The following is a 21,349-nucleotide window of genomic DNA, read 5'->3' as shown; positions in this document are numbered from 1 at the left end:
TTTTTTTTTTTTTTTTTTTTTGAGATGGAGTCTCGCTCTTGCTGCCCAGGCTGGAGTGCAATGGCACAATCTTGGCTCGCTGCAACCTCTACCCCCTGGGTTCAAGTGATTCTGGTGCCTCAGCCTCTAGAGTAGCTGGGACTACAGGCATGCACCACCCCGCCCGGCTAATTTTTGTACTTTTAGTAGAGACAGGGTTTCACCATGTTGGCCAGGATGGTCTCATCTCTTGACCTCATGATCTGCCTGTCTCAGCCTCCTGAGTAGCTGGGATTACAGGCGCATGCCACCACACCTAATTTTTGTATTTTTAGTAGAGACAGGGTTTCATCATTATTGGTCACGCTGGTCTCAAACTCCTGACCTCAGGTGATCTGCCTGCCTCAGCTTCCCAAAGTGCTGGGATTACAGGTGTGAGCCACCGCACCCAGCCAACCTCATTTTTAAGATAAGTAAACTGAGGCCCAGAAAAACAGAGTTCCTTTCCCTAGTTTACACAAATATGATACGGTAGAGCTGGAATTCAAACCCAATCCATCTGAGTCAATAAATTTGATTATACAGTACTCAAATATAATATGTAATGAAAATTATGTTAGAATATTACCACATGGATTAAGGAAGCAAACACAATAACCTAGTAAAATATTCAAAAAATATTTGAATTCTTTGTCCCCACCATCATAACACCACTATCTTTTTTTCTTTTTGAGACAAAGTCTCCCTGTTGCCAGGCTGGAGTGCAGTGGTGTGATCTCGGTTCATTGCAACCTCCACCTCCTGGGTTCAAGCGATTCTGCTGCCTCAGCCCCTAGAGTAGCTGGGACTACAGGCATACGCCACCACGCCCAGCTAATTTTTGTATTTTTAGTAGAGACGGGGTTTCACCATGTTGGCCAGAATAGTCTCAACTCTTGACCTCATGATCCGCCTGCCTCAACCTCCCAAAGTGCTGGGATTACAGGCGTGAGCCACCGTGCCCAGCCCATACACCATTATCTTTATGCATTCTGAGATTAACATGTACAGGAATATAGGCTCTAGAGTCACACAAACCTAGTCACACAATGTCACTTAATAGCCGTATGGGCAAGTTACTTAACTGTGTCTCAGTGTCCTCATGTGTAAAATAGGGATAATACCTATCACATAGAATTTAAGAACTAAATGGGACCTCCATGTGGTGCCTCACACCTGTAATGCCAGCACTTTGGGAGGCCAAGGTCGGAGGATCACTTGAACCCAGGAGTTTGAGACCAGCCTGGGCAACATGGTAAAACCCCATTTCTACCAAAACAATACAAAAATTAGGTGTAGTGGTGTGTGCCTATAGTCCCAGCTACTTGGGCAGTAGAGGTGGCAGGATCACCTGAGCCCGGGGAAGATCAAGGCTGCACTGAGCAGTGATCACACCACTGTACTCCAGCCTAGGTGACAGAATGAGACTCTGTCTCCAAAAAAGTAATAATAACGAAATGGGCTTTAAGAAAATGCTTAATGCTGGCCTGGCACAGTGGCTCATGCTTGTACTCCCAGCACTTTGGGAGGCTGAGGCAGGTGGATCACCTTAGGTCAGGGGTTCCAGACCAGCCTAACCAACATAGTGAAACCCTATCTCTACTAAAAATACAAAAATTAGCTAGGCGTGGTGGTGGGAGCCTGTAATCCCAGCTACTTGGGAGGCTGAGGTAAGAGAATCACTTGAACTCAGGAGGCAGAGGTTGCAGTGAGCCGAGATCGCACCACTGCACTCCAGCCTGGGGCGACAGAGCAAGACGCTGGGGGGGGAGGGGGGAGCTTAATGCGTTAAGAAAGTTGGCCAAAGCCAGGTGCTCACACCTGTAAACCAAGCAAGCACTTTGGAAGGCTGAGGTGGGAAGATCACTTAAGGCCAAGAGTTTGAAACCAGCCTGGGCAACATAGTGAGACCCAGTCTCTATTAAAAAAAAAAACAAACCACTACATGGATTATAAACTCATCTCAGAATAGTTGTTGGCACATAGTAAGTGCTAAGCAAACAGCATTAGCTACTATTGTTAGTATTTTATTTCATTTTCTTTGCCATTCTCCATGTAAAATATCTAAAAAATATTTGCCTCAAAACTATCAAGTAATCTTGAAATGGGCATATGTTTTACATTTCACATTTCAGTGTCTCCATACTTTGGTAATATTTTCCAGTAAATTTATAATCCATGTAACTAACATTGCTGCCTATGCAAGCATCTATTCTACCACTCTGAACTTAGGAAATACAAGAATACAATAGCTACACTGTGTTTCTTATGTGTAGTGATAATATTGCAAACCCTTATCTCTTAATACAAACTGCCACATTTCTGCCACATTACATTTGAGAGCCACTCTGTATGGCTTTTCATCAAACACCTCAAATTAAAATAGGTAGTATCTTCTTAAAATTACTTACTTTTTCATTTGACAAATCTCAAACCCACAAGGTAAAGTGACTTGTGACTTGCTCAAGTTCATACAGGGAGATAATGACAAAGACTGACCCAGAACCTTCAGACTGAGTTCAAAGCTCTTTTTCATCTCCCTGGGCAGAATAATTCCATTTCTTGTCAGGGGAGGTGATAAACATCTGAAAACAGTGAATGACTCAAATCTCCCAAGGTTAAAAAAAAATTTCAAGAAGCCAATCTTCAAAGGTCATTTAATGTAGCACAACAAAACAACAACCAAAGTGGCATAACTCAGTACTGTTTCTTTCTCAAAAAATCAAGTCATCTCGAAAATGTGCTTTACTAAATTTGTATTAGCCTAACCCAAATCTCATGCTACTTCGTCCCAGCTATCTCTGCAACTTTCTGAAACTGGGCAACTTCAGCTCAAAATTCTAATGACAAACTCCAGGGAACTGTCACAGTGCAATGTTATAGCAAATATTCCTGAAAATACGTGGTGCTTGGGAATTCTACTCTACTGAGATTCTCAGTGTAATTATTTTTCTGTGATAGAATCTGATTTGTTTCATGAAACCATACTAAAATAAAAGAGAACACAAAAATGTTCTCATTTAGGCCACTAATTCATATTAAAATTTCCCAAAATTTTTGGAGCAGTTCAAATCTAACAAGCATTTACCAAAGGACTTAATCCATATCATTCTTTCAAAAAGTCTGGCCTATAATCCCAATGCTTTGGGAGGCCATGGTAAGAAAACCACTTGATCCCAGGAGTTCAAGACCAGCCTAGGAAACACAGGGAGACCAATCTCTACCAAAAATGTTTAAAATTAGCCAGGTGTGGTGGCACACGTATATGGTCCTAGCTACTCAGGAGGCAGAGGCTGGAGGACCACCTGAGCCTGGGAGGTCAAGGCTGCAGTGAGCCATGATGGCAACACTGTATTTCAGGCCAGATGACAGAGTTAGAACTTGCCCAAAAAAAAAAAAAAAAAAAAAAATTAAATTTAAAATAAAATTAAGAAAGTCCACTCTGAAAACAACATAAGACTTTTTACATGTTACAGATTTAACCAGAGTCAAGACCAGAAGTGATCAATCCATTTTACACAGGAGCCACAGCAGGACTGGGGAGAGAGGAAAACAGGAAGACTAGCAAGTCAAATCAATTATTTACTTAAAAGTCCACAGAGTACAGAGCACTATAAGATGTACAGTGCCAACATGCTCCACCCTTTCTCTGCTAGTCAGTACAGGACACTAGATGAACACCAGAATCCAACAACCAGTTAAATGCCAGGCAAAATGGCCTTACCAGGCTAGATGGGGTCAAACACATATATTTTTAACTCATAGTCAAAAAGACTCAAGAAAGATGATCAACAACTTAAAATATTGCAGAGATATTAAGGAAAACAAAGGCTAGGAAAATATCTGAATACACAGACATTGGGTCTTTTTTTTTTTTTTTTTTTTGAGACAGAGTCTTCCCTTTGTTGCCCAGGCTGGAGTGCAGTGGCAGGATCTCGGCTCACTGCAAGCTCCACCTCCTGGGTTCACACCATTCTCCTGCCTCAGCCTCCCAAGTAGCTGGGACTACAGGCGCCTGCCACCAGGCCCGGTTAATTTTTTGGGTTTTTTTGTATTTTCAGTAGAGACGGGGTTTCACCGTGTTAGCCAGGATGGTCTCAATCTCCTGACCTTGTGATCCGCTCACCTTGGCCTCCCAAAGTGCTGGGATTACAGGCGTGAGCCACCGCGCCCTGTGACATTGGGTCTTTTGAATGTACATTTACAGTAGTGTTGGGGACAGAAACAAGACAGGAAAAGTCTTAAAAAGTGAGTGAGTGTAAAAGTACAACCTGCATACAGAATGTCATTTAAAAAATGTTTAGAAGTAAAAGAAGAAAAGATGGCAATAATTCAAAAGATAAAAGGCAGAAATTTTTTTTTTTTTGAGGCGGAGTCTCACTCTGTCTCCCAGGCTGGGGTGCAGTGGCCGGATCTCAGCTCACTGCAAGCTCCGCCTCCCCGGTTTATGCCATTCTCCTGCCTCAGCCTCCCAAGTAGCTGGGACTACAGATGCCCGCCACCTCGCCCAGCTAGTTTTTTATATTTTTTAGTAGAGACGGGGTTTCACCATGTTAGCCAGGATGGTCTCGATCTCCTGACCTCGTGATCCGCCCGTCTCGGCCTCCCAAAGTGCTGGGATTACAGGTTTGAGCCACCGCGCCCGGCCAAAAAAAGGCAGAAATTTTTATTTTAGGATAGACAAGATCTCTGTATTTGTAGTCTGAAAAGAAAGACTCAATAGCGAAGGTGAAGATGGAAGAGAGAAAGATAACTGATGACAGTGAGGTACTGGACAAACTGAATACTAGAGTGTGCAATGGAGAAGAAAACTGATCCATGTGGATCCTGGAAGTCATCAGACAAAAAAGCAATAAAAATGGGGAGAGAACAGATGGTAAGGACTTTTTGAAAAATCAGAAGCTGTGCAAAAATGGCAAAACAATGGTCTAGAGGGACAGTGAATGACTAGAACTACAATGATTGCTCCCCTCGTCCAAGGAGTTGCAGAGTATTCAACCAATGAAAACAGAAATAATAGCATTCATTATAGAAAAAGCCTTGTTTTCACTTACGGGTTAGGAGATGGAAGAAATATTGGACGAAAAAAAAATAATAACTTGGAGGACTTTGCTCACATTTGTGCACAGGTTCTACCAGACCCAGCAGAAATAGGTAGTAAAGGGACATCAAGAATAAGGTAGAAAAGAATGAGACTGAGCTTTTAAAATACTGAGGCAATAAGGCAGATGGAACTTTGAGATACTTTTTATCAATAGTGAAGATGAAGAAGAGTAATCTAAAGAACTTTATGGCTGCAGAGGATGAGGGGAATGAAGACAAACATACCAAAAAACTGCTGGATACCACAGACAACAAGTCTTCAACACTAGCCCTAATTTTCAAGTGGAATCATCTCCAAAACCCAGTTTCACAGAAGCTGGACCCGAAACATCCTTTAATTTCATTTGCCAAGACTAGCAATTTGCTGAACTGTGTCAATAGTTTGTTTGTGTTTGTTTTTTGAATTGGACATTTGTTTTTAATAAAGATTTGTTGCGTTCTACAAAGGCATAGGAGGGACATTCCCCAAAAGATAAATGAATGCCACATGACTAGTACTGGGTCTTCTATTTTTATTTATTTATGATTTAGAACTGGGTTTGTTTGTTTAGACGAAGTCTCACTCTGTCGCCCAGGCTGGAGTGCAATGGTGCGATCTCCGCTCACTGCAATCCCCTGCCTCCCAGGTTCAAGCGATTCTCCCACCTCAGCCTCCTGAGTAGCTGGGATTACAGGCATCCGCCATCACGCCTGGTATTTTTGTAGAGATGGGGTTCCACCATGTTGGCCAGGCTGGTCTTGAACTCCTGATCTCACGTGATCTGCCCACCTCAGCTTCCCAAAGTGCTAGGATTACAGACATGAGCCACCGCACCCAGCCATAACTGGGTCTTTAAGGCCCCTCTGCACACTCAGACAGGATGGAAAAGGTTAGATAACACCAGTTAATATTTGGGTAGCACCTCACTGTCTCAAATTACTATCTAATCAATTAGCTCAACTGACCCACTCTTTATTCCTATTCTTATGATATGTAATCCAAGGATAGAGGAGTAGAAAGAACATAGACTTTGAAGTCACTGATCTAGAATTCTAACTCTCCCGGTTCCCCCAGGGATATTTCTTAAACCTCTATGAGCTTCCATTTCCTCATCTGTAAAGTAGGAATAATAGTACCTATTTCATGGGGCAGTTGTAAAGATTAAAGTGTAAGTGAAGTACCTACTAGACAGTAGATGCTTAAGAAATGGTAGATAATGGCCAGGTGCAGCGGCTCACACCTGTGCACTTCGGAGGCCAAGGCGGGTGGATCACAAGGTCAGAAGTTCAAGACCAGCCTGGCCAATATGGTGAAACCCCGTCTCTAATAAAAATACAAAAATTAGCTGGGCATGGTGGCACGCACCTGTAGTCCCGGCTGCTCAGGAAGGTGAGGCAGGAGAATCGCTTGAACCTGGGAGCCGGAGGTTGCAGTGAGTCGAGATCGCACCACTGCACTCCAGCCTGGGCAAAAGAGCAAGACTCAGTCTCGCAAAAAAAAGAAAGAAAGAAAGAAATGGTGGATAATATACTCCACATGTTGCAATGAAAGAAATGGAAGACTATTTTAACTAATGTCATTATAAACTAAACCATCCAAGCTGAAACACAATTTATTGGTTACTGTTGTTAATACACACAGGGCAAATTATGTTAAACAAATCATAAAATAACTAATGTTTTCCAAAAAGTCCTCTCTACCTAACAGTTAACCTAACTAAAGATGACAGTATTTATTAGGGTATGATTTTCATAACTAGGAACTTATACAATGCTTCATGGTTTGAAACATACTGTATTTTTTTCCAAATGAGTACTTCCAAAATAAACCTTTTAACTTCCAGCTTAATCGTGGGGCAATTTTAGACAATCTCAACATCTCGCAAATAAATGGAATTGAAAAAGCATATGGATATAATACAGTCAGCAGAGAATTTGAGGGCAAAAGAGAGAGGCTATGTCCTGTCCCCTTTTCCAAATTCAGTTAACTAACATCACAAATGTTCCTCAATTCTGCCATTACTTTTTTGAGACGGAGTTTCGCTCCTGCCCACGCTGGAGTGGAGTGATGCAATCTCGGATCACAGCAACCTCTGCCCCCTGGGTTCAAGCGAATCGCCTGCTTCAGCCTCCCGAGTAGCTGGGATTACAGGCGCCCACCACCATGCCCAGCTAATTTTTTGTATTTTTAGTAGTAGAGACAGGGTTTTGCCATGTTGGCCAGACTGGTCTTGAACTCCTAGCCTCAGGTGATCCACCCGCCTCGACCTCCCAAAGTGCTAGGATTACAAGCGTGGGCCACCGTGCCTGGCCAATTCTACGGATTTCATAAACTTAAGAGCTATCTTCACTTTCTTTTCTTCTTTCTCTACGTTATTAAGTCCCATCTCTTCCTTCTCCAAAATCTCTCCAATATATTCCTTTTTCTTCCCATTCCACTTGCTAAATTCATGCCTGTATAGTGTTCACAATTTTATTTCTTTTTAAAAAAAAAATCCTTAACTGGCTTCCTTTCGGATAATCTATATAACACTTCTTGATTAATGTCATAATTCCAAGTTCATCAAGTCACTGCTCAACTTGTAAACCTTCGATGATGCCCACATGTTAGCAAGATCAGGTCCAAATTCCTCAGTATGACTGTTAAGACTGTTCATAATCTCAATAATCTTATCTAATCTTATCTCCTTCCTAGTCCACAATCTAAACTCTATTACTAGATCAGACAAGTATTTGCAGTTCCCATCAATAATGTTTATTCTAATCTCTATCTTTGCCCTTAATTTGCTCTTGCCTAGAAAACCATCTCCTCATCCTTAATTTTCTCAAATACAAAAGAAAAAAATTTAAAAAGTAAAACAAAACCTTCTCTTTCCTTTCTGCCTCTTCAAGCTCTATCCATCCACCATTGAAAAACTCTAGTCTGACTGCCTGCATGAAGCCCTCACAGACCACTTCAGCCTAAACTAATCTCAGTAAACTGTAACCTGTCATTTCAACATACACTATTAGCATAACAACAGACCTCTAGGGCAGTCATTTTAGTCAATGGTATTTTCACCCAAGAATAGTAAATTTTTCCTAAGGCTAAATTATTTAACATGAAAAAACCCTTTAATCTGAGATGATGCCCTTTCTCTTACCTGTTTTTGTTTTTGTTTTAAGACAGGGTCTCAGTCAGTCATGGGCACTTTGGGAGTTCGAGACCAACCTAAGTGACAGAGTGAGACCTCGACTCTACTAGAAATCAAAAAAATTACCCACGAATGGTGGCGCACAAGGTGGGAGAATCATTTGAGCCTGGGAGGTCAAGACTGCAGCCCCAGCCTGAGCAACAGAGTGAGACTCTATTACACACACACAACCCAAATGTTCCTCAATTGGTCAATAAACAAACTCTATACAATGGAATACTACTCAGCAATGTAATGAGCTACTGATATATGCAATAATGCGGATGAACCTCAAAAATATGATAAGTGAAATAAGCCAGACTAAAAGGCTACAGACTACAGACTACCACTTACAGAACATTCTGGAAAAGGCAAAATGATAGGAATAGAAAACAACGCAGTGGTTGCCTGAGGGTAAGAATTGGAGTAGACTACAAAAGAGCAGAAGGGACTTTGAGGAGGTGATGGAACTGTGCGAAATCTTGATTGTGGTGGTGGTGGGACAGTATACATCTGTCAAAACTCACAGAACTTTGGGAGGCCATGGTGGGAGGACCACTTGAGGCCAGGAGTTCAACACCGGCCTGGGCAACATAGCCAGACCCCTCTCTCTACAAAAAAAAATTTTTTTTTAATTACCAGGCATGGTGGCTTGTGCCTGTAATCCCAGCTACTTGGGGAGGCTGAGGTGGAAGGACTGCTTGAGGCTGGGAAATCAAGGCTGCAGTGAGTCATGATCACGTACTGTATTCCAGCCTAGGGGACAGAGCGAGACCCTGCCTTCTTTTTGTTTTCTTTGTTTTCCTTTTCTCTCTCTCTAAGTTACCTTATTATTTCCGTATTATTTCTCCCTGCTCCATTAACTGTCCTCCCATCTATTTCTCCATCACATTTCTTTAAGATTCTGGTAGTCACTTCAAAACTGCCCTAGGATCTAGTCTCAAACAAAATTCTTAACATAATCATAAGTCCTCAAGTTCCTACAGAAATTATTTTCACATATGTTGTAAAATGTCTAATTTTTTCAAATTACACTAAGAATATATCATATTACACTCCATTACAGCTGTGGCAAGAAGCATAAAAACTGTTATTACTGATTTAAACCTACCAGGGCCCATTACTTTGCTTACACACCCTAACTACATTTTGTAAATATCTCCATAAGAATCTTCTATATTTAACTAGCTTCTATATACTTCTGTAAAGTCTTCCATTTGATGAATCTTTAAGTCCATCAAGATCTAAAAATGGCATTCTTTCGATCCCAGGAAACATAAGACAATGTTGATATCATTTACTTAGAGAGCAGCGCACACAGTTCATAAAATCATTATGCGTTAAAATAATGTAATGTTCAAGAGTAAACTCAAGGTCAAATCCTAGCTTGGCACTGACCTTGGGGCAAACTGATCTCACATCTTAGGGACTCAGTTTCTTTCTCTGCAAAATGGGGATAATAATAGTACTAATATGTACCCTAAAGACTTGCTGAAAGGACATTAAATAAACACATACAAAGTACTTAAGAACCGTAGCTGTCACACAGAAGTCAGAAACTGGTTTCATCATTAGTCCTCAATGACTAAGAATTCTTCAAAAAATCTCAATTATAAACTTAAATGGGTCAGGCGTGGTGGCGGGTGCCTGTAATCCCAGCTACTCGGAAGGCTGAGATGAGAAAATCACTTGAACCCGAGAGGAAGAGGTTGCAGTGAGCCAAGATCATGCCACTGCAGTCCAGCCTGGACAACAAGAGTGAAACTCCATCTAAAAAAAAAAAAAAAACTTAAATGAGCTGCTCATTCACTGGTGAATCACTAAAATGGCCTAAATCAGATAAATACCCCCAGATAACTGGGAAAACAGCACATTTTTTATATAGCTGTTCCAGGACTTAACCAAAAATTAACTTTATTTATCTCAACATTTAACATTACCAGTTAACATGAAACTAGATAAAACAGACATTTATGTTCAGAAACAGAAAAATGCTGTCAGACCAAGGTAAATGATACCATTTTTCTATTTGAGTTCTTCAGCATCTGTAGAAAGCCTATGCAAATAAAGCTGGCCAGGCACAGTAGCTCACATCTGTAATCCCAGCACTCTGGGAGCCAAGGCAGGCGAATCACTTGAGGTCGGAGCTCGAGACCAGCCTGGCCAATGTGGTGAAACCCTGTCTCTACTAAAACTACAAAAATTAGCCTGGCATGGTGGCATGAGCCTGTAATCCCAGCTACTCGGGAGGCTGAGGCAGGAGAATCGCTTGAACCCAGGAGGCAGAGGTTGCCGTGAGCCAAGATCATGCCACTGCACTCCAGCCTGGGCAACAGAGCAAGACTGTCTCAAAAATAAAAATAAAAAATAAAGTGTTGGAAAGTGGGCCAGGAAAATACATTTCTCCCTTTAATTATACGTAAGTTCAAATCTGTTCCTATACAGATTTGCCTGTCGGCAGACTAAAAATTTTCCTTTCTTACACAAAATTTAACAGTATTAATTTATTAACGTTATAAATAAAATCACAGTGACATTAATACAAGCTAAAGTTTTCATTAAGAGAATTCCAATTTAATTGTAATACAGGTTATATTCATACCATGATTTGTTTTATAGAGGTTTCAGCACTGAAAACAAGTGCTGTTATTCAATGGCGCCATCTTGGGAGGTAAGATCTTCCAAGGACTGGGATGACTGGGTGCATCTTCCAATCATGTGGCCAAGACTCAAAACTTTTTTGATGTGCCATTGACAGAATTCTCAAAGACAAACCTCACACACACACAAAATCCTAGTCTCCACCTTTTAGAATTACATTTCATTTGTGACCAAAAACAATGCTGACCACTTACTTCATTCACCAGACTTTCCTATCTCCCAAAGTTAAATACAAGCACCTGCAAAATGAAGACTTACCAGAATTAAGAACGCACACTATGCTCTAAAGACAAATTCAAAAGAAATACACCAAATATTTCAGAATTTGGAAATGTTACTAAAATAAATACATAACTTTCTAAAGCAGGGAGCAGTGGCTCACACCTGTAATCCCAACACTTTGGAAGGCCGAGGTATGAGGATCACTTGAGCCCAGGAGTTGCAGATCAGCCTGGCAACATGCCAAAATCCCATTTCTAACAAAAGATACAAGAATTAGTAGATGTGGTAGTACATGCCTATAGTCCTACCTACTAGGGAGGCTAAAGTAAGAGGACTGCTAGAGCCCAGGAGTTTAAGGTTGCAGTGAGCTGTGATCATGCCACTGGAGTCCAGCCTGGGTAACAGAGTGAGACCCTGTCTCAATAAAAGAATAATAATAATAACTTCCCATTTGGAAAGTTCTGATGTTTGTTTTTAAAAAGCAGTCCTAGGCCAGGTGCAGTGGTGCCCACCTATAATCCCAGCACTTTGGGAGGCCGAGGCAGAAGGATCACTTGAGGCCAGGAGTTCAAGATCAGCCTGGGTAACACGTCAAGACTTGTCTCGCCAGGCACGGTGGCTCATGCCTATAATCCCAGCACTTTGCCAAGGCAGGCAGATCACCTGAAGTCAGGAGTTCAAGAACAGCCTAGACAACATAGTGAAACCTCGTCTCTACTAAAAATACAAAAATCAGCCCACAGTAGTGGTGGGTGCCTGTAATCCCAGATACTCAGGAGGCTGAGGCAGGAGAATCGATTGAACTCGGGAGGCAGAGGTTGCAATGAGTCGAGATGGCGCCACGGCACTCCAGCACGAGCGACAGAGCGAGACTCCATCTTAAAAAAAAAAAAAAAAACTTGTCCCTACAAAAAAAAAAATTTTTACTTAGCCAGGCACGGTGGCATGCACTAGTAGCCCTAGCTACTCAGGAGGCTGAGGCAGGCAGATTGCTTGAGCCCAGGAGTTCAAAGTTGTAGTGAGCCACCTCACTCCAACCTGGGCAACAGAATGAGAACTTGTCTTTTTAAAAAAAAGAGGCAGTCATACATAATACCTTACAGTTGCCCCAGAAATGACTATGAAGCTACACACTAACGAAATTGGAAATGTGAAATATCATACCAGATCTGTGTAAAAGCAGTAAAATGATACCGAAAAGTAATGAAACACAACTGAAATTGTCTAAACATTTAAACTTATATTTGCTTACAGAGTGCCCCTGAAGGCACAGTATTTAATATGGTTAATTATATCTATTCATCTTTTTATACTTGGTTCACCTTGGTTTGAATAAACTGGGATTTTCCAAAATAAGAACTTTCCATATTGTTTGTTGTTTGTGAAATTTTTCTTGTAAAAGATGGGCTAGGCCAGGCGCAGTGGCTCACGCCTGTAATCCCAGCACTTTGGGAGGCTGAGGCAGGCAGATCACAAGGTCAGGAGTCCGAGACCAGGCTGGCCAACATGGCAAAACCCTGCCTACTAAAAATACAAAAATTAGCCAGCATGGTACCAGGCACCTGTAATCCCAGCCACTTGAGAGGCTGAGGCAGGAGGATCGCTTGAACCCGGGAGATGGAGGTTGCAGTGAGCCAAGATTGTGCCATTGCACTCCGGTCTGGGTGACAAGAGCAAGACTCTGTCTCAAAAAAAAAAAGATGGGTTAGGGACCAGGCGTGGTGGCTCATGCCTGTAATCCCAGCACTTTGGGAGGCCGAGGTGGGCAGATTACTTGAGTTCAGGAGTTCAAGACTAGCCTGGCCAACATGGTGAATGAAACACCGTCTCTACTAAAAATACAAAAATTCACCAGGTGTGGTGGCGGGCACCTATAATCCCAGCTATTCAGGGGGCTGAGGCAGGAGAAGCCCTTAAACTCGGGAGATAGAGGTTGCAGTCAGCTGAGATGACAGAGAAAGACTCCATCTCAAAAAAAAAAAAAGAGAGAGAGATGGGTTGGGGGTAAGAAAAGAAGTAATCTCAGTTTAGCTTATCACATTCCGTTCTAATCATTTTGACTACAGTTTACCAGAGACTTCAAAATTTGATTACTGTTCCCCTACCAAAGATAAAACTCTAGCATAGAATTAATTCATGCCAAAGACGTCAGTAACTGGTATTCTTTTAAAAAATCTCAATCTGACCTTCAACAGCTTGTGACACTGGATATCTAGCTTCTGTGTGTACCAGTTCCTCATCTGTAATAAACTATATACTTACTTCATGGGTGTGGTGAAGAATACATGAGATTATGTGCTTGAAACATGATAGGTACTCAATAAATATTTGTTGAGTGAATGAGTAAATAAACCAATGTATGAAAAATGCTTAGGATAGTGTCTGTCACATAGCCAATGGCTAACAATATCAATACCATGCCAGGCGTGGTGGCTCATGCCTGTAATCCCAACACTTTGGGAGGCTGAGGCGGGAGGATTACTTGAGGTCAGGAGTTCGAGACCAGTCTGGCTAACATGGTGAAACCCCGTCTCTACTAAAAATACAAAAATTAGCCAGGCATGCTGGCATGCGCCTGTAGTTCCAGCTACTCGGGAGGCTGAGGCAGAAGAATCGCTTGAACCCAAGAGGTGGAGGTTGCAGTGAGCCAAGATCACGCCACTGCACTCCAGCATGGGCGGTAAGAGTGAAATTCCATCTCGAAAAACAAAAACAAACCAATTATTACATTACCCTATAATCTTCTGATAGTTTCATCAGAAAAGCCAAAATAATCACTGATTTAAAATACACAGTAGGTACCTCCCAAAAAATAATTTACATTTACCACTTAATTCGAAATATGTACTGAGTTAAATCAACTCAGTTGCTACTAATTTAAATTTGCATTTCTGCTTTTAACACAAGAGAAAGAATACTGAGAGAGCTAACCGACAGATCAGACAAAGCAGCTTTAAGCAGATTTAATTGGCTCAAGATTTTCATTGCTGACATCAAAATAAAATGTTAGTCAACAGAAAATTCAAATAAAGTACTACCTAGCGTCTTGTTTCTGTTAGTAACTCCAATCTGAGAACATTAAACAAGCACTGATGAAGCATTTTTAAGGAACTCTGCATAGTTAATTCTACGCCATTGACAAGTTCCAAAGGAGTATCTGCTTTGTGGCATTAGGACTGGACTCCTGTACTTTCACACCCTAATATTCTCTATATTGCCTGAAGCAGTTGGTGCACTCCCGGCCTTTAGAGAAAACACTAAGCAGGATTCTAATAAAAAGAATCTATGTTAATAAGCTTAAGAAATTAAAATTGCTACCTATATATAAATATCATTGGTCATCAAAAACTCTACTAAGGACCTACTATGTGCCAGTGAAAATAACTGAGGAGGGCATTAGCTAAAATAGCTACTATTGTTTTAGCTACTCTGGAGGCCAAATCTCAGCTACCCTGGAGGCCAAAGGACAGCTTGAGGCCAGGAGTTTGAGACCAGCCTGAGCAATGGTGAGACCCCATCTCTAAAAATTAAATAAATAAGAATAAAAATAAGAAGTTAGCATAACAGAAGCATAACAGGCAATGAGACCGGCATAAGATGGCAACTGCCTACCTGAAAAGTAGGCAGGAGCCAGGCTATACAGGGCATCATAGGTCAAAATAAAGAGCTGAAATGGCCACGCATGGTGGCTCACGCCTGTAATCCCAGCACTTTGGGAGGCCGAGGTGAGTGGATCAAGAGGTCAGGAGTTCATGGCCAGCCTGGCCAATATAACATGGTGAAACCCCGTCTCTACTAAAAAGACAAAATTGTCTTTTAGTGTGGTGGCAGGAGCCTGTAATCCCAGCTACTTGGGAGGCTGAGGCAGAGAACTGTTTGAACCCGGGAGGCAGAGGCTGCAGTGAGCTGAGATCGTGCCACTGCACTCCAACCCAGGCGACAGAGCAAGACTGTCTCAAAAAAAAAAGAGCTGAAATTTGAATTTTATTCCAAATCTAAAAGAAAACCACTAAAAATTTTTGCACGCTCACGTTAGTGTTAAATAAAAGGAGCCAGAACACAAAGAATACATACTATATGATTCAATTTTTACAAAAGTACAAAAAAAAGAGCAAAATAATCCCTGCTGTCAGAAGTCAGGATGGTGATCACCCTGGGAGAGGGGAGACAGGAACTGAAAGGGAACTGGATAGGGGCTCCTAGGTACTGGTAACACTGTTTCTTGATCTAGATCTAGTTGCTGCTTACATGGGTATATTCAGTTTGTAGGGAAAAAAAAAATCAAATTCCACTTTTACGTGCATTTTTCTGTATATGTTATTATATACTTCAATAATGAAGTTTCTAATAATGTAATATACTTTTTTTTTTTTTTTTTTGAGATGGAGTCTCGCTCAGTCGCCCAGGCTGGAGTGCAATTATGGAGTACAGTGGCACGATCTCCACTCACTGCAAGCTTCACCTGCCGTGTTCACGTCATTCTCCTGCTTCAGCCTCACGAGTAGCTGGGACTACAGGCGCCTGCCACCATACCTGGCTAACTTTTTGTATTTTTAGTAGAGACGGGGTTTCACCATGTTAGCCAGGATGGTCTCGATCTCCTGACCTCGTGATTTGCCCACCTCAGCCTCCCAAAGTGCTGGGATTACAGGCGTGAGCCACCACACCCAGCCCATAATATACACTTTTAAAATATTATTTTGTCCAGATAAAAACAGGAATAGAGTGTTCACTTTCGCAACACAAATACTAAAATTGGAATGGTACTGGGAAGATTAGTATGTGCCCTACACAAGGATGACATGCTAATTCACAAAGCATTCTGTATTTTTAATTTTTTTTGTAAAAATAAACAAACAGTTACAAAGGGGCACATGCAAATACGGCAGGTCTTGAATGAAAGATTACCCTGGTAGAAGTTTTCAGAGGGGTAATTCAAATAGCCAGTGATACAAAGTACCATGTTTATAAAGAATAAGGCCGGGTGTGGTGGCTCACACCTATAATCCCAGCACTTTTGGAGGCCAAGGCAGGTGGATCACGAGGTCAGGAGTTCGAGATCAGCCTGGCCAACATGGTAAAACCCTGTCTCTACTAAAAATACAATAATCAGCTGGGTGTGGTGGTGGGCACCTATAATCCCAGCTACTCGGGAGGTTGAGGTAGGAGAATCATTTGAACCCAGGAGGCGGAAGTTGCAGTGAGCTGAGATCGCACCACTGCACTCCAGCCTGGGTGACACGGTGAGACTGTCTCAAAAAAAAAAAAGAATAAATGTTGGGGCCAGGTGTCACTCATGCTTGTAATCCCAACACTCTGGGAGGCCAAGGTGGGAGGATTGCTTGAGCCCAGAAGTTCAAGACCAGCCTGGAAACAAAGTGAAACCGTGTCTCTACCGAAAAAAAAAAAAGTTTCTTAATTAGCTGGGCATGGTGGTGCACACTTGTAGTCCCAGCTAATCAGGAGGCTGAGGAAGGAGAACTGCCTAAGCCCAGGAGTTCAAGGCTGCAGTGAGCCACAACTGCCGCTATACTCCAGATCGGGAGAAAGAGTGAGATCCTGTCTCTTAAAAAAAAAAAAAGAAAAAAAAAAGAAAAGAAATGCTGGGTCTGGGCAGGAAGTTGTGCAATACTAAAGGATTAACTATAAATTCCTTAGAACATAAGGAGGAATCTCCAGAAATTAAGGAAGTCATAGATGACAACAGCAATGCCTAAAAAGGTTAGCAATGCTTGTTATGTTGTGTCTCATATTTTAATATGGTATTTTCAAGCTCTTCCCTTGACCCTCCACTCCCATACAACAGACAGTGTAATGATATAGATCCCAAACCTGAGCATCAATCACACCTGAGCTTGAATCAATGGTCTGCCCCTCACTTGCTCTGGTAGTTAACTGCTCTGAGCTCAATTCCCTCATTTATCAAATAAGGATGAGGACCACCTCATAGAGTTATTATTTTCTCAAAGGTGAACAGAGTAGTACTTCTGCAGCACAAATACTAAAACTGGAACGATACAGAAAAGATTAGTACATCCTCTGATCAAGGAGGGAACATTATTATAGTCACCCCTTTGAGCAGATCTAAAGGGTTATTTTAATTATTATTTCCTAATGGCATATGGAGGACCAATGGTGGACGTAACAAGAATTCCTTTGCTTCGGGCAGAGCAAAAAAAAAGTTTCCATTCTCAGACACACTCATGGGTGAGAGAGGGGTTTATAAAACAGTCACCATACAGAAACAGAATGAATAAAGATAAAATCAAAAAACAAAGAGAAGGTAGAAATGGGGCTTCTTCTACAAGCTCACTAGCAGAGTTTCCAGGCATTTTCTAAGACAGAGACAGAGACTTGAGCTAAAGCATGCTGGGAGAAGTTCAGTGACTTGAGAAATTATGAAAAGGAAGAAACAATCTTCCCCACAAGCCACAATTGCTACCTAATGTATTCTTCCCTTTGTGGAATATTACTTAAAACAAGTTAGACATCAACACTAAGGATATTCTGTCATAGGTAGAAGGGCAAGGCCTTCAACCACTTTACACCATCCCCACCCTTAAGTATTATTTGAACAACCATAATTTGTTAAGCACTTCTTAAGCACAGCCAAAGATGTTAAGTTTTATATTTCAGGAGCTACCATTTCAAAAGAAAAAAATAAAAAGTTCAACTCCTTAAATCTTTTGGTAACTTTTTCCCAAAATGTATCCTCTGTCTTAAAAGTAACTGAAATCTACTTTCTCCTGAATTTATTTATCTTTCTCCTGATCCAATAAATGTCTCTCCCTCTTATTCTTCCCATTTACCTCACCATTAAATACCTAAGGTTTTCCTATTTCCTCCCAAGTTGGCACATTAACACTCTAATATTGATTCTGACCTCACAGTATTGAATCTGAGCATAGAAACCTCAACATTTCCAGGGATAAATCTGCTACGCAATTCCTAAAAGACAACACACAGTTTAAAAAAACAAACGCAGTGGTGGTAATTATACAACTGTATACATTTGTCAAAGCTCGTCAAACTGTACACTTAAAATTGGTGAATTTTATGGTATGTAAATTATACCTCAATAAAACTTTAAAAAAAAAAAAAGAATGCATTCAGGGCAGGGCATAATGGCTCATGCCTGTAATCCCAACACTTTGGGAGGCTGACACTGGAGGATCCCCTGAACCCAGGAGTTCCAGGAGACCAGCCTGGGAAACACAGGGAAACCTCACCTCTATAAATAAATTTTTAAAAAGTTAGCTAGGTATGGTGGCACGCACCTGTGGTCCTAGCTTCTCAGAAGGCTAAGGTGGGAAAATCACTGGAGCCTAGGCAGTTGAGGTTGCAGTGAGACATTATCACACACTGCACTCCAAAAAAAAGGGAATACATTCATTACATTCATTCACTCATTCATCAAATATCTGCTGTGCATCTATTATATGCATCAAAGTTTATACCACATCTTTCAGCCTGGATTATCCGGGTCCTACCTGTAGTGTGCTTTACTCATAAGTTGACACTGTCCCTAAAAGCTGTATTACATGAAAAATGGTTGTTTCTGACAATGTTACCTTAATGATGGCCGCTTTACACTGGAAGGGCCATTAGCTATCCATCAGCTTCCATTACATAAATGAAATATATGATCATTTAGGTACTCTCCATTTTAACAGAAACGCTTCCATCATAAGAAATAAGAAGCACCTAGTGGCATACAGCACATACCACTATTACAGCCTTGTATGTTTGTCTTTTTACAAAAAAAAAAAGCACACTTCAAGTGCATATTGACAACACTGCTGAAAGAAAAGGCAGTATTATTGGAGAACAGACTTAACTGACTTATTCTAGGGCCCACAGTCACCCAGTGGCTGAGTCAAAGGCCAAAAAACTAGGTCTCATGATTCCCAAGGCCTTGTGCACAGTGGAGAGACAACCATAGACCTGAGAAACAGACCTGGGTTTGAATTCCAGCACCATTTCTTACTAGTTGTGTGTGTGAACTTGGGACAGTCACTTTACTTTCTGACCTTTGGCTTGTTCATCTATAAAACAGGGATGCTGTCCGGGAGCAGTGGCTCATGTTTGTAATCCCAGCACTTTGGGCGGCCGAGGCGGGCAGATCACTTGAGGTCAGGAGTTCAAAACCAGCCTGGCCAACATGGTGAAACCCCATCTCCACTAAAAATACAAACATTAACCGGGCATGGTGGCACAGACCTGTATTCCCAGCTACTTGGGAGGCTGAGGCAGGAGAATAGCTTGAACGTGAGAGGCAGAGGTTGCAGTGAGCCGAGATTGCACCATTGCACTACAGCCTGGGTGACAGAGCACTCCGTCTCAAAAAAAAACAAAACAGCACTTTGGGAGGCCGAGACGGGCGGATCACGAGGTCAGGAGATCGAGACCATTCTGGCTAACACGGTGAAACCCCGTCTCTACTAAAAAAATACAAAAAACTAGCCGGGCGGGTTGGGGAGAGCCTATAGTCCCAGCTACTCAGGAGGCTGAGGCAGGAGAATGGTGTAAACCCGGGAAGCGGAGCTTGCAGTGAGCTGAGATCCGGCCACTACACTCCAGCCTGGGCGACAGAGCAAGACTCCGTCTCAAAACAAAACAAAAAAAAGGGATGCTAACTACCACCTCACAAAATTATTGGGAAGACTGCCTAAGATCTATACCACCTAGCATAATTACCGGGCACAGAATAGGCAACTAAACAACATTAGTTCCCTTTTTTGGTCTTAAATTATTTAAGATTAAGAAAACACCTCATAATCAAGGAAGGCTAATTAACAATTCGTATTATTAATCACTGGCCAACAGAGAACCAGTGTTTGCTGTCTTCTTCATACTCCAAACCATTCCCCTCCCAGCTCACTACTTCCAGCTTTTCAAACTTTAGTTACTATGTTTAGAAAAGTGAATTAATTTTAGAAACCTGGAAAATTCTTCTAGAAGTAAATTCTTCTAGGAGTAAATTGAGCAAAACCTTAATCTGCCCCCAGGGGAATTCTGAGCAAAACAATTATTTCTGACAAGAGAAGAATTTTCTATGGGGGTAATTCAATTTAACCACACGCATACTACCAAAGTTGCAAACAAAGTGACAGAAGGCAATCTGGAACATACCGTCCAAATTCCCAAAAAAGAAATGTCCTCCTAAAAATCCAAACCCCTCCCTCCCTAATTTGAGGTAGTCAGATATTAACTAGGTGATCTGAATTCTCCCGGCTCTGACACCAGTCCAGCTCCTTAGGCCAGAACAGCAGCCGTTTGTAAAAGAAATACCCTGACCAAACCCCACTCCTCAAAACATCCCCAAAAGGCAGGGAGGTCCAGGGCATATCTTTCCCTCCAACGACAGATAAGGCACCATGGGCTCCGCAGCGCAATCCTTCCCCCAAGGTCATTCAAGTCAGTGAAGGTGCGACGGCGGAGCTGTAGGCACTCTCTGGCCTTCTGGAAATCACACTGCAGGGGTTTTGGGGGTGCCTACTCTCTTCCCCTCTCCCACCGGCAAGGGTGAGCACTGGCCTCGGCATTTCCGAAACAAGCCACAACAAGCTCTGCAGTATTAGGAAAGGGGTTGACGCGATGAAGAAACAGATGCTCCAAAGCAAGATAGTCTTTCTCGGATCGCAGAGGCTCCTCCAAGGTTATGCACAAAAACCGCAGCCACCTCCAAGAGCTCTAAACCGGGCTCCGAAGCCCCAGTGCGGCCGCTCCGGGACGCCGGCTTCCCTGCAGGCAGGCTCCGCAGTCAGAGGCCACCGGCCCCAGAAACCGCACTTCATTCCTGCGCTCCGGGAAGCCATGGCTTCTTCCCCGCCCGGGCAGCTGGGCGGGGGCCGGGGGTGCGCGGGGAGGCGGGCCCCGCGCTGCGGAAAGTTAACCGCGGCGGGCGGGGGGAGGCCCCGGCCCCGCTCACCGGCGTCCCCCTGCAGATTCCACCATTAATTAGTCCTAAGGACTGTCTACTGGCAACTTAAACAAAGCGAATGCCTCGAATTCCTTCCCGGCCCAGCGGTCTGGCTGCGAGACCAGCAGAGAGCCTGGGACGTGGGCCGGCGCGGCCGACAGCTGCGGCTGCCGCAGGACCCCTCCCCGCACGGCCCGCGCCCCGCGCTCCGCGCCCGCAGCTGGCCCCGCACGCCGGACCCACTGGCTCCCAAACCGCCCTCCTCCTCCTG

At 42.6% G+C, this 21,349-nt stretch overlaps 1 protein-coding gene across 4 annotated transcripts in view; it reads right to left on the bottom strand.

Annotated features, from left to right (window-relative positions):
- LUZP1 (leucine zipper protein 1) overlaps nt 1–21,349 on the bottom strand; it is a 97,593-nt gene that overhangs the window by 66,268 nt on the left and 9,976 nt on the right. The gene's annotated exons all lie outside the window — the stretch shown is intronic.

The sequence above is a fragment of the Rhinopithecus bieti genome, unplaced genomic scaffold (genome assembly GCF_001698545.2).
Source record: "Rhinopithecus bieti isolate Rb0 unplaced genomic scaffold, ASM169854v2 scaffold_14826, whole genome shotgun sequence".
In the NCBI taxonomy this organism is placed as follows: domain Eukaryota; kingdom Metazoa; phylum Chordata; class Mammalia; order Primates; family Cercopithecidae; genus Rhinopithecus; species Rhinopithecus bieti.
The sequence above is the reverse complement of the archived record's forward strand: the minus strand, read 5'-3'. Positions and strand labels throughout refer to the sequence as shown.